An 11900-nucleotide genomic window follows, 5' to 3' on the forward strand; every position below is an offset into this window, starting at 1 on the left:
AGAGGCAAAGTTGATGAAGATTCGATCAGCTAGATTTGTCATTCAAAATGGGAGACTATACAAAAGATCTTATTCTGGACCCCTTATGAGATGTATAGGCCCCGAAGGAGCAAAATCGGCTTTGGCTGAAGTTCATGAAGGAATTTGTGGAGCTCACATGGGTGGTGTCACGCCCTCCCAGCCGGTACCCTATCTGGCATACCCGAGAGTGTGATCCACAGCCCGAAGATCAGGTATCGAGTGATCAACCTCCCACATAAACAATAACATAATCATGAACAATCATAACAAGAGTGCGGAAGATAAATCATAGATCCAATAATAAAAGAATGATTCATAAACGAATCAGAATAATAGATATAGTCAGAGTATCAAACAGATAAGTAAAGTGAAGCAAAAATCCCACTTTACATCCAGCGGAAAAGTAGCTCTAAAGAATAAACTAGACAAAATCTAATCCCAGTAGCAAGTACATTGGGTGACTAAATTATTCTCCACTTTATAGACAACATCCTTGTAAGTGTAAATCTCATAAATAGCACAAGGACGCTTCCACTCAATGGTCGGACTAAGCATCGTACGGAGCATAACCACTCGCGGGATCTTCAGAGTAATTGTGGTAACCGCAATCACCTTCCCTGGAGATATGTCTCTTCGCCTTGCGCTTCTTCATAGGGACCGTCATAGTACTCGGTACACTGCAGGATAGTCTAACAACATTGTACAATAAAGGAATGAGTTTCAAAGAAACTCGGTAAAGGCGATTAAAATCCATAATAACATAAATGGCAGGATTCCAGAACAAACATAAATGCAATATGATATGAGACAAGCAATGAGTGAATGAATCTAACTCTATGTATGCTGGTCTCTATTGGCAGACATGCTTTAAGTCATAGCACCGTACTTCTTTAGGAAAGTCCACTCACATCCTCAACCATTTAAGATATCTTGGATTCTCTCACGGATCATTTCACCGGTCTTGAGCAGCCGATTGGTAATGGGTCCTTCATCCCTCAGGACAAACCATGGCAGGGGGTTAGGTCAACACACTCTCTCACAACCATTTGGTATAAGTACTGGCGCATGTCAGGGTAAAACCTAGCCAAATGCAAGTCTTCTACTTGGTTACATCAAGTCGGATCCAGATACTTCCATTCCTCGTCCCTGACGATCCTTTCCGGTATCCTTCACACTAGAGTCAGCGTATCCTATGGCACCAACCAACTCGGACTACGGACTCATCAACCCTATTGATCATCCACATATGGTAAACGGGAAGCTCTCACGTCCTCTCACGGGTTGGTTACCGGTCTTAAGCGCCCGTGAGCCCAAGTCTAACCATATGCAACCCTACCAATAAATGGCCCCCACAATGTGATTCCTGTCCTCTCACGGGTTGGTTACCGGTCTTGAGCGCCCATGAATCCCCATTGCTACCACGGGTCGTTCGGTCTCAATACCCCTCCGATTAGGGTCGACATAACAGGACATCCTAGCCAAACACTACTAGACAATCCTAGATATGTCATCCAACAGTTTAGGAAGGTGTCCAGAGGGCATCTCCGGAAACATCCCATAATATTCCCGTAGTAGTCCAAGGACAGAAGTGTCGAAAGGACACCTCTCCTTTCCAAACCATACGTAAGCATACACATGCATCAATTCATATCATCACATATATGGTAACTACATATATGGAAAGAAATCAGTAATTACAATCACTTGTATAACATTGGTAAGTAAATCATACATGAATCAATTCAATATGAATAAGTAATGCTACTGTAATCAAAGTTATGCAACAGTAGTATATCATTGTAAGAATCTAATTTAGGAAACATATTAATGATATTCAAATATAGAAACTAGATTCATGCTATCTATGTAATTAAGGAAATAACCATCCTTACCTTTTATAACTCGCAAAGGAATCCTAAGAAATCAAGTAAGATCTTGGCAAACTTGAGAAGAAGGTCCTAAACAAGTATATACAACATATTAGGAAAGATCCCTAACAGAAAAGATATCAAAACATCCGAAACAGACCAAATCTGGAGTTGCTGTACTCATTGGTCGAGTGGATTGGTCGAGTGGTCCAGTCGACCAATCAGTCGACCAATGCAGACAGTAGCCTATAAAATCAGAGTTTTAAGATATGAAATCCGAATTTGGTGGTTCAAAAGGGTACTAATCAAGGGGTAGACTACATCAGTAGTACTCTAACATATAGGGGACCTCAAAACACTAATCCAAACAAGGTATCAAGATCCAAATTAGGAAACAAAAAGTTACCATATTTAACTCAAACATGGATCTTGATGAATTTGAAATAGAAAACAAAGACAAGAACAATAGGAGGATGGATCATTGCTTTCGGTAATGAAAACATGAAAACATACATAGGTCTTCATGGAATAAGGCTTAGAAGCATAAATCTAAATAAGGAAATAAAACCTACCATATATGTAACTATCATGCATCATGAAGAACACATAGTAAGGTAGAAGAGAACAACTAGAATTCTATGGATTATGGATCATGGAAAGAAAACACAACCATTAACCACTAACATGATCAATAAAAGAAGATCCAAAGAGATCAGAATTCAGATTAGAAGATCAACAGAGATTAAATCATGGTTTGATCATGAATCCTTCAAAAGCTTGCAATGATCATGGTTAAGATCATTGTTCTAGCCTTAAATCCTTAGGATGATCATGAGAACATGTTCAGAGATGTTTGCAACAGAGGATGTAGCATCTCTTCTACTGTCTCAACTCAAAAAGGAAAGAAAAACAAAGATGGAGGAGAAGAAGAGAGAGTAGACATACCTTTTGATGCAAAAAGAAGAGTTTCGACGAAGATCCGTCAAGAAAATACCAAGGATGCAAGAGAGATGACTTGCAGAGGTCTTTGGTTCGTTCCAGAGGGTTTGGAGGCAGCAAATACGAAGTGGACTCGAGGTTGGACTTAAATAGAGCAAGAACAACCTAATTGCCAAAGACAGCACTCATTGGTCGAGTGGATTGGTCGACTGGCCCAGTCGACCAATCAGTCGACCAATGCTGACAGCAAGGCCAAAACAGGGAATTGAAGGTCCAGATCAAATCCAAACCTAAAGGGGTTTTGCACACAAGTCAAGTGACTTACCTAATAGGTAGAAATGCCTTCAAACCAAGATAGAGAGCACTCCAAGTCCATCAACTAATTAGATCTTCATCAGGATTCAGTTTCCATAAATAGAACCTCATCATCAACCTTCATGGATTCAAAGCCAGACACCAAGTCCTCTACTGGGATGGCCCAAAGCTGACTTCTTACTTTACTTCGGGTCATCGGACCTACAAACAACAAGGTTTCCGGGTCAAGGTTAGGGCTGGGTTTCACAGGTGGACGAGCCTTGGCTCACAAAATTCTGAGACTTGGGTTATATTGGCCTAAGGTCCAAGAGGCTGCTATGGAATATGTTCGTCGGTGTGGTAATTGTCAAATTCACGCTACAGTATCGAAGCGCCCGACGGAAACCATGACTTCAATTCTAGATCCCATTCCCTTTGCGATGTGGGGAATTGATATCATGGGCAAATTCACCAAGGCGTCAGGCGGACGGGAATACCTGATAATAGCAATTGATTACTTCACAAAATGGGTTGAAGCCAGTGCACTGGCAGCAATTACTGAGAAAAAAGTGGAGAAATCCGTGCTTGAATCAATCATATATCGCTTTGGGATTCCAAAGATTATCCTCACTGACCGTGGTACTCAGTTCGACTGTCCACAATTCGAGCAATATTGCGGAACATATATGATCGAGCATCGTATGTGCTCAATGGCATACCCCCAGAGCAATGGACAGGTAGAGGTTACTAATTGAACGCTATTGGAAGGAATAAAGAGAAGACTCGAAGCTGACAAAGCTTCTTGGGTCGAAGAACTTCATAATGTACTATGGGCTTATAGAACTACGGTTCGAACACCCACAAGAGAAACTCCATTCAGGTTGGCATATGGATCCGAAGCATTGGCACCAGTGAAGATAATGGCGGGGACATTACGGGATCGTGAGTTCGAGGAAAAAGCAAATGAACAAGGACTGCTTGATAGTCTTGATCTGTTGGACGAAGTTCGGGCAAAGGCAATAGCACGAACTCAACATTATCAAAGAAGGATAGCGTCTCATTATAATACTCGAGTGAAGAATCGTCGGTACTTAGCCGGAGATTTGGTGTTGAGAAACACCCTAGCTTCCGACCCGCGTCACCAAAGAAAATTGGACCCTTCCTGGGAAGGACCTTATATGGTTGTAAAACCAGTTGGTTCAGGAGCTTATAGGCTGAAGAACATCAAGACCCAGAAAGAGTTGGATCGGTCGTGGAATGCCAGGCATCTCAAAAATTTTTATCCTTGATGATGATTTCAATTTTGTTCGCGATGTAATCATTTTCAACTCAATCAATGCAATTTTTGGCTTTCAACAAACTATCTTTTGATTGGGGGCCATCATACACCGCATTCAAGAACAAGATCCAACTATAAGGCATCAGATGAAATTTTGTGTGGGTCCTTCAACACTTATGGAATTTTTTCGGACTTTCTTAAGTCGAGTCATCGGATGAAAATCCGAGTGAGTTCCTTTTGCAAGGTATCGGTTTAAAACCCGAGTAAGTTCCTTCAAGACTTATTGAATTTTTGAATTATCCTTAAGTAAAGGCATCGGTTTAAAACCCGAGTGAATTCCTTCTCAGACTTACTGTATTTCTCCGGAAATCATTAAGTAAAGGCATCGGTTTAAAACCCGAGTGAGTTCCTTCTCAGACTTATTGTATTTCTTCGGAAATCCTTAAGTAAAGGCATCGGTTTAAAACCCGAGTGAGTTCCTTCTCAGACTTGTTGTATTTCTCCGGAAATCTTTAAGTACAGGCATTGTTTCAAACAACTAAAACCTAATTCAACAGCGATTCAAATGGCTAGCAAAGTTCAAGATGAAGTTAATTTCTTATTTCTTCAAAAGATCGAAGGAGGCTAGTATCAAAACAATTACAAGAGCTGGATACAATCTTCGGTCAAAAAAGAAAGTCATCATCAGTGACTGTTAAGAAGTTATACAAGATCAACACGACTTTGCTAGAATAAGCATATGAGTCAACCATTGGTGTGGATTCAAGGAAAAGAAGAGGAGAAATGAGGATTACAAAAAATGTTTCTGTATGCATAAAATCCTCCGCAATTTCATACTCTTTGTCCAGCTTGTCCAGGAGAAGTATGGTCCTCGACCAAACTTGCATTCAAGACGAGCTCGTCATAATTGACTTCTTTTAGGGGAGAATAAACAGGAGAATCTTCCAAATAATGCATAATATCTGCATCGGAAGGTGGAGGATCAATCTTATCTTTGGTCCAATCAGGAGGAGGAATACCCAGGTCGGTAAATACTTCAGGATGGCAAACAGCACTGTAGGGAGTCGTATCAAAATGAGGATCTTTCCTTAATATTGATTCCCATACTTCGTTCTCACCATCCCGGTTCGCCTGCAAGTTATAAGCATTCAGCATATCAACAAAGGGCTTACTATGTAAATACTTGAAGACGCAGGCTCTGCGAACATCAGTTGGAAGGGATTCGGGCAAAGGAACGACAGCTTGCCTTTGAGGTAACGTTTCAGATCCTTTGGCTCCTGACTTTCCAACTGCTCGCTCCAGTCGCCGGATCTTCTCCCTGGCATCATCCAAGTCTGACTGAAGACGACCGATCATTGAATTCTTTTCTCCTACAACCTCCCAAGCTAGTTTCCGAAAGGCAAGCAATCTCAGCATCTTTAGCTTCAGAGACTTCCCAAAGCCTGGAAACTTCATTGCTCAACCCACTGAGCCTAGAAACTGCTTCCACTTGGTTGTGGAAGTTACTAGTAAGACTCTTGCAAACAACTTCTGTCACATCCTCCCAGCCGGTACCCTATCAAGCATACCCGAGGGTGTGATCCAGAGCCCGAAGATCAGGTATCGAGTAATCAACCTCCCACATAAACAATAACATAATCATGAACAATAATAATAAAAGTGCGGAAGATAAACCATAGATCCAAATAAGGAAAGAATGAATCATATATAAATCAGAGTACTAGATATAGTCAGTGTCTAAGACAGATAAGTAAAGTGAGGCAAAATCCCACTCTACAACCAGCGGAAAAGTAGTTCTAAAAGAGAATAAGCAAGACAGAATCTAATCCCAGTAGCAGGTACAATGGGTAACTAAATTGTTCTCAACTTTATAGACAACATCCCTATAAGTATAAATCTCATAAACAGCACAAGGGCGCTTCCACTCAATGGTCGGACTAAGCATCGTACGGAGCATAACCACTCGCGGAATCTTCAGTGTAATTGTTGTAACCGCAATCACCTTCCTGGAGATATGCCTCTTCTCCTTGCGCTTCTTCATAGGGGCCGTCATAATATTTAGTACCTGTAGAATAGTCTAACAAACATTGTATAATAAAGGAATGAGTTTCAAAGAAACTCAGTAAGGCAGTTAAATCCATTATAACATAAATGGCAGGATTTCAGAACAAACATAAATGCAATATGGTATGAGACAAACAATGAATGAATGAATCTAACTGTCACGCCCTCCCAGCCGGTACTCTATCTGGCATACCCGAGAGTGTGATCCACAGCCCGAAGATCAGGTATCGAGTGATCAACCTCCCACATAAACAATAACATAATCATGAACAATCATAACAAGAGTGCGGAAGATAAATCATAGATCCAATAAAGAAAGAATGAATCATAAATGAATCAGAATAATAGATATAATCAGAGTATCAAACAGATAAGTAAAGTGAGGCAAAAATCCCACTTTACAACCAGCGGAAAAGTAGCTCTAAAGAATAAACTAGACAAAACCTAATCCCAGTAGCAAGTACATTGGGTAACTAAATTGTTCTCCACTTTATAGACAACATCCTTGTAAGTGTAAATCTCATAAATGGCACAAGGACGCTTCCACTCAATGGTCGGACTAAGCATCGTACGGAGCATAACCACTCGCGGGATCTTCGAGTAATTGTGGTAACCGCAATCACCTTCCCCGGAGATATGCCTCTTCGCCTTGCGCTTCTTCATAGGGACCGTCATAGTACTCGGTGCACTGCAGGATAGTCTAACAACATTGTACAATAAAGGAATGAGTTTCAAAGAAACTCGGTAAAAGCGATTAAAATCCATAATAACATAAATGGCGGGATTCCAGAACAAACATAAATGCAATATGATATGAGACAAGCAATGAATGAATGAATCTAACTCTATGTATGTTGGTCTCTATTAGGAGACATGCTTTAAGTCATAGCACCGTACTTCTTTAGGAAAGTCCACTCACATCCTCAACCATTTAAGATATCTTGGATTCTCTCACGGATCATTTCACCGGTCTTGAGCAGCCGATTGGTAATGGGTCCTTCATCCCTCGGGACAAACCTTGGCGGGGGGTTAAGTCAACACTCTCTCTCACAACCATTTGGTATAAGTACTAGCGCATGTCGGGTAAAACCTAGCCAAATGCAAGTCTTCTACTTAGTTACATCAAGTCGGATCCAGATACGTCCATTCCTCGTCCACGACAATCCTTTCCGGTATCCTTCACACTAGAGTCCTCATAGTCCACGACTACGGACTCACCAACCCTATTGATCATCCACATATGGTAAACGGGAAGCTCTCACGTCCTCTCACGGGTTGGTTACCGGTCTTAAGCGCCCGTGAGCCCAAGTCTAACCATATGCAACCCTACCAATAAATGGCCCCCACAATGTGATTTCTGTCCTCTCACGGGTTGGTTACCGGTCTTGAGCGCCCATGAATCCCCATTGCTACCACGGGTCGTTCGGTCTCAATACCCCCTCCGATTAGGGTCGACATAACAGGACATCCTAGCCAAACACTACTAGACAATCCTAGATATGTCATCCAACAGTTTAGGAAGGTGTCCAGAGGGCATCTCCGGAAACATCCCATAATATTCCCGTAGTAGTCCAAGAACAGAAGTGTCAAAAGGACACCTCTCCTTTCCAAACCATACTTAAGCATACACATGCATCAATTCATATCATCACATATATGGTAACTTCATATATGGAAAGAAATCAATTATTACAATCACTTTTATAACATTGGTAAGTAAATCATACATGAATCAATTTAATATGAATAAGTAATGCTACTGTAATCAAAGTTATGCAACAGTAGTATATCATTGTAAGAATCTAATTTAGGAATCATATCTATGATATTCAAATATAGAAACTAGATTCATGCTATCTATGTAATTAAGGAAATAACCATCCTTACCTTTTATAACTCGCAAAGGAATCCTAAGAAATCAAGTAAGATCTCGGCAAACTTGAGAAGAAGGTCCTAAACAAGTATATACAACATATTAGGAAAGATCCCTAATGAGAAAAGATACCAAAACATCCAACATAGACCAATTGCGGAGTTGCTTGTACTCATTGGTCGAGTGGATTGGTCGACTGGTCCGTCGACCAATCGATCGACCAATGCGAGACGATAACCTAAAAAACAGAGTTTTAAGATATGAAATCCGAATTTGGTGGTTCAAAAGGGTACTAATCAAGGGGTAGACTACATCAGTAGTATTCTAACATATAGGGGACCTCAAAACACTAATCCAATCAAGATATCAAGATCCAAATTAGGAAACAAAAAGTTACCATAATTAAATCAACCATGGATCTTGATGAATTTGAAATAGAAAACAAAGACAAGAACAATAGGAGGATAGATCTTTGCTTCAGGTAATGGTATCATGAAAACATACATAGATCTTCATGGAATAAGGCTTAGAAGCATAAATCTAAATAAGGAAATAAAACCTACCATATATGTAACTACCATGCATCATGAAGAACACATAGTAAGGTAGAAGAGAACAACTAGAGATTTATAGATTATGGATCATGGAAGGAAAACACAGTAATTAACTACTAACATGATCAACATAGAAGATCCAAAGAGATCAGAATTCTGATTAGAAGTTTAACAAAGATTAGATCATGGTTTGATCATGATTCCTTCAAAAGCTTGCAATGATCATTGTTAAGATCATTGTTCTAGCCTCAAATCCTTAGGATGATCATGAGAACATGTTCAGAGATGTTTGCAACAGAGAATGCAGCATCTCTTCTACTGTCTCAACTCAAAAAGGAAAGAAAAACAAAGATGGAGGAGAAGAAGAGAGAGTAGACATACCTTTTGATGCAAAAAGAAGAGTTTCGACGAAGATCCGTGAAGAAAACACCAAGGATGCAAGAGAGATGACTTGCAGAGGTCTTTGGTTCGTTCCAGAGAGTTTGGAGGCAGCAAATACGAAGTGGACTCGAGATTGGACTTAAATAGAGCAAGAACAACCTAATTGCCAAAGACAAGACTCATTGGTCGAGTGGATTGGTCGATCGCCCGATCGACCAATCAGTCGACCAATCTTGATCAACAAGACCAAAACAGGGAATTGAAGGTCAAGATCAAATCCAATCCTAAAGGGGTTTTGCACACAAGTCAAGTGACTTACCTAATAGGTAGAAATGCCTTCAAACCAAGATAGAGAGCACTCCAAGTCCATCAACTAATCAGATCTTCATCGGGATTCGGTTTCCATAAATAGAACCTCATCATCAACTTTCATGGATTCAAAGCCGGACACCAAGTCCTCTCTTCGGGATGGCCCAAAGCTGACTTCTTACTTTACTTCGGGTCATCGGACCTACAAATAACAAGGTTTCCGGGTCAAGGTTAGGGCTGGGTTTTACATTCTCCCCCCCTTAAAGAAATTTCGTCCCCGAAATTGAAAGCGTACTTGTGCTTCCAAAGAGGTAAGGAAACTTCTCCTTCATATCTTCTTCCTTCTCCCAAGAAGCTTCTTCAGGGGTATGGTTCTTCCACCGAATCTTCACCAAAGGAATGGTGCGATTCCATACTGCTTGTCCTTCCTATCCAAGATTTCGGCCGGTTCTTCATCATAGGTCAAATCAGCACTAAGTCCTTCAGGTGCTTGCTGCAAAATGTGTTCCGGATTCTCTATGTATTTTCGGAGCATCGAAATATGAAACACATTGTGCACACCAGCAAGAGGCGGAGGTAATGCTAATCGATACGCAACAGGTCCAACCTTTTCCAAAATCTCGAAAGGTCCAATGTAACGAGGGCTAAGCATTCCCTTAACATTGAATCTTATCACACCCTTCATTGGTGAGACCTTCAGAAAGACTTTCTCTCCAACTTGAAATTCCAAATCGGTCCTTCTCTTATCAGCATAAGATTTCTGTCTCGACTGGGCAAACTTAATCCTTTCTCTTATCATATCTACCATAGCACTTGTAGCTTCAATCATCTCGGGACCTAAGACTTTTCTTTCACCTGTCTCGGTCCAAGTACAAAAGTGTCCTACAAGTACTTGCCATACAAAGCCTTGAATGGAGCCATGCCTATTGTTGCTTGATAAGCTGTTGTTATAGGCAAACTCAACCAAAGCTAGGTGTTCATCCCAATTACCACCCATATCCACCACACAAGATCCGAGCATGTCTTCCAATGTCCGAATTGTCCGCTCGGATTGTCCATCGATTGTGGATGATGAGCTGTACTCAAGTTCAATTGGGTTCCCAAGGCCTTCTACAAACTATTCCAAAACCTTGAGGTGAACCTAGGATCACGATCCGAAACAATACTCAATGGCACACCATGCAGACGAACCACATTATCCACATAAAGCCTTGCTAGCTTATCCAGTATGAGTGATCTTCATAGGAATGAAATGGGCTGATTTGGTCAACCTATCAACAATCACCCACACAGTGTCATTGCCTTTACTTGTCCGAGGCAAGCTAGTCACAAAGTCCATGGAGATATCCTCCCACTTCCAACTAGGAATAGGAAGAGGCTGAAGTAATCCAGATGGAGGTTGTCGAACGGCTTTCACACGTTGGCAAGTCTCACACTTGGCAACAAAATCATCAACATCCGCCTTTAGACCAATCCACCAAAAATGTTCCTTCAAGTCCTTGTACATCTTGGTGCTTCCCGGGTGTACATGAAAGACCGACTCGGTGTGCTTCCTTCAATATTTCTTTCTTAACTTCTTCGTTTGCAGGCACACACAGTCTTCCTCTAAACAACAAAGCACCATCCATGGATATACCAAAGTCGGGGTCCGACTCAGGATTCGAAGAAATCTTCTCAACTTTGATCAAAAACTCTTGATCGGAACTCTGCAGAGCAACAATCTTATCTCTAAGACCAGATCTTGCCGTCATGGCGAGAAAGAATAAATTCAGAATTCTCGAGAACGATTTCCAAATCAAAACTCTCAATAGAAGACCACAATGGTAAACTCAAAGCATTCAAATCCAAAGTCTTCTTCTGGTTCTTCCTACTAAGAGCATCAGCAACAACATTTGCTTTCCCAGGATGATACCGAATATCACAACCATAATCGGAGACTAGTTCCAACCATCTCCTTTGTCTCATGTTCAACTCCTTTTGGGTAAAGAAGTATTTCAAACTCTTATGATCCGTGAAAATGGCAATCTTCTCACCGTAAAGATAATGTCTCCAAATCTTCAAAGCAAAGACAACGGCGGCAAGTTCTAGATCGTGAGTGGGGTAATTCCGCTCATAATCCTTCAATTGCCGAGAAGCATAGGCTACGACCTTGCCATGTTGCATCAGTACACAACCCAAACCAATCTTTGACGCATCGGTATAAACTGTCATACCACCGGAACTATCGGGTATAGTCAAAACCGGGGCACTAGTCAATCTATCTTTCAACTCTTGGAAATTCTTCTCACAAGCGTCGGACCAAACAAACTTCTCTTCTT

The sequence above is a fragment of the Hakea prostrata genome, unplaced genomic scaffold (assembly GCF_041222555.1).
Source record: "Hakea prostrata isolate BN-2017 unplaced genomic scaffold, UWA_Hpros_2 contig_79, whole genome shotgun sequence".
NCBI lineage: Eukaryota > Viridiplantae > Streptophyta > Magnoliopsida > Proteales > Proteaceae > Hakea > Hakea prostrata.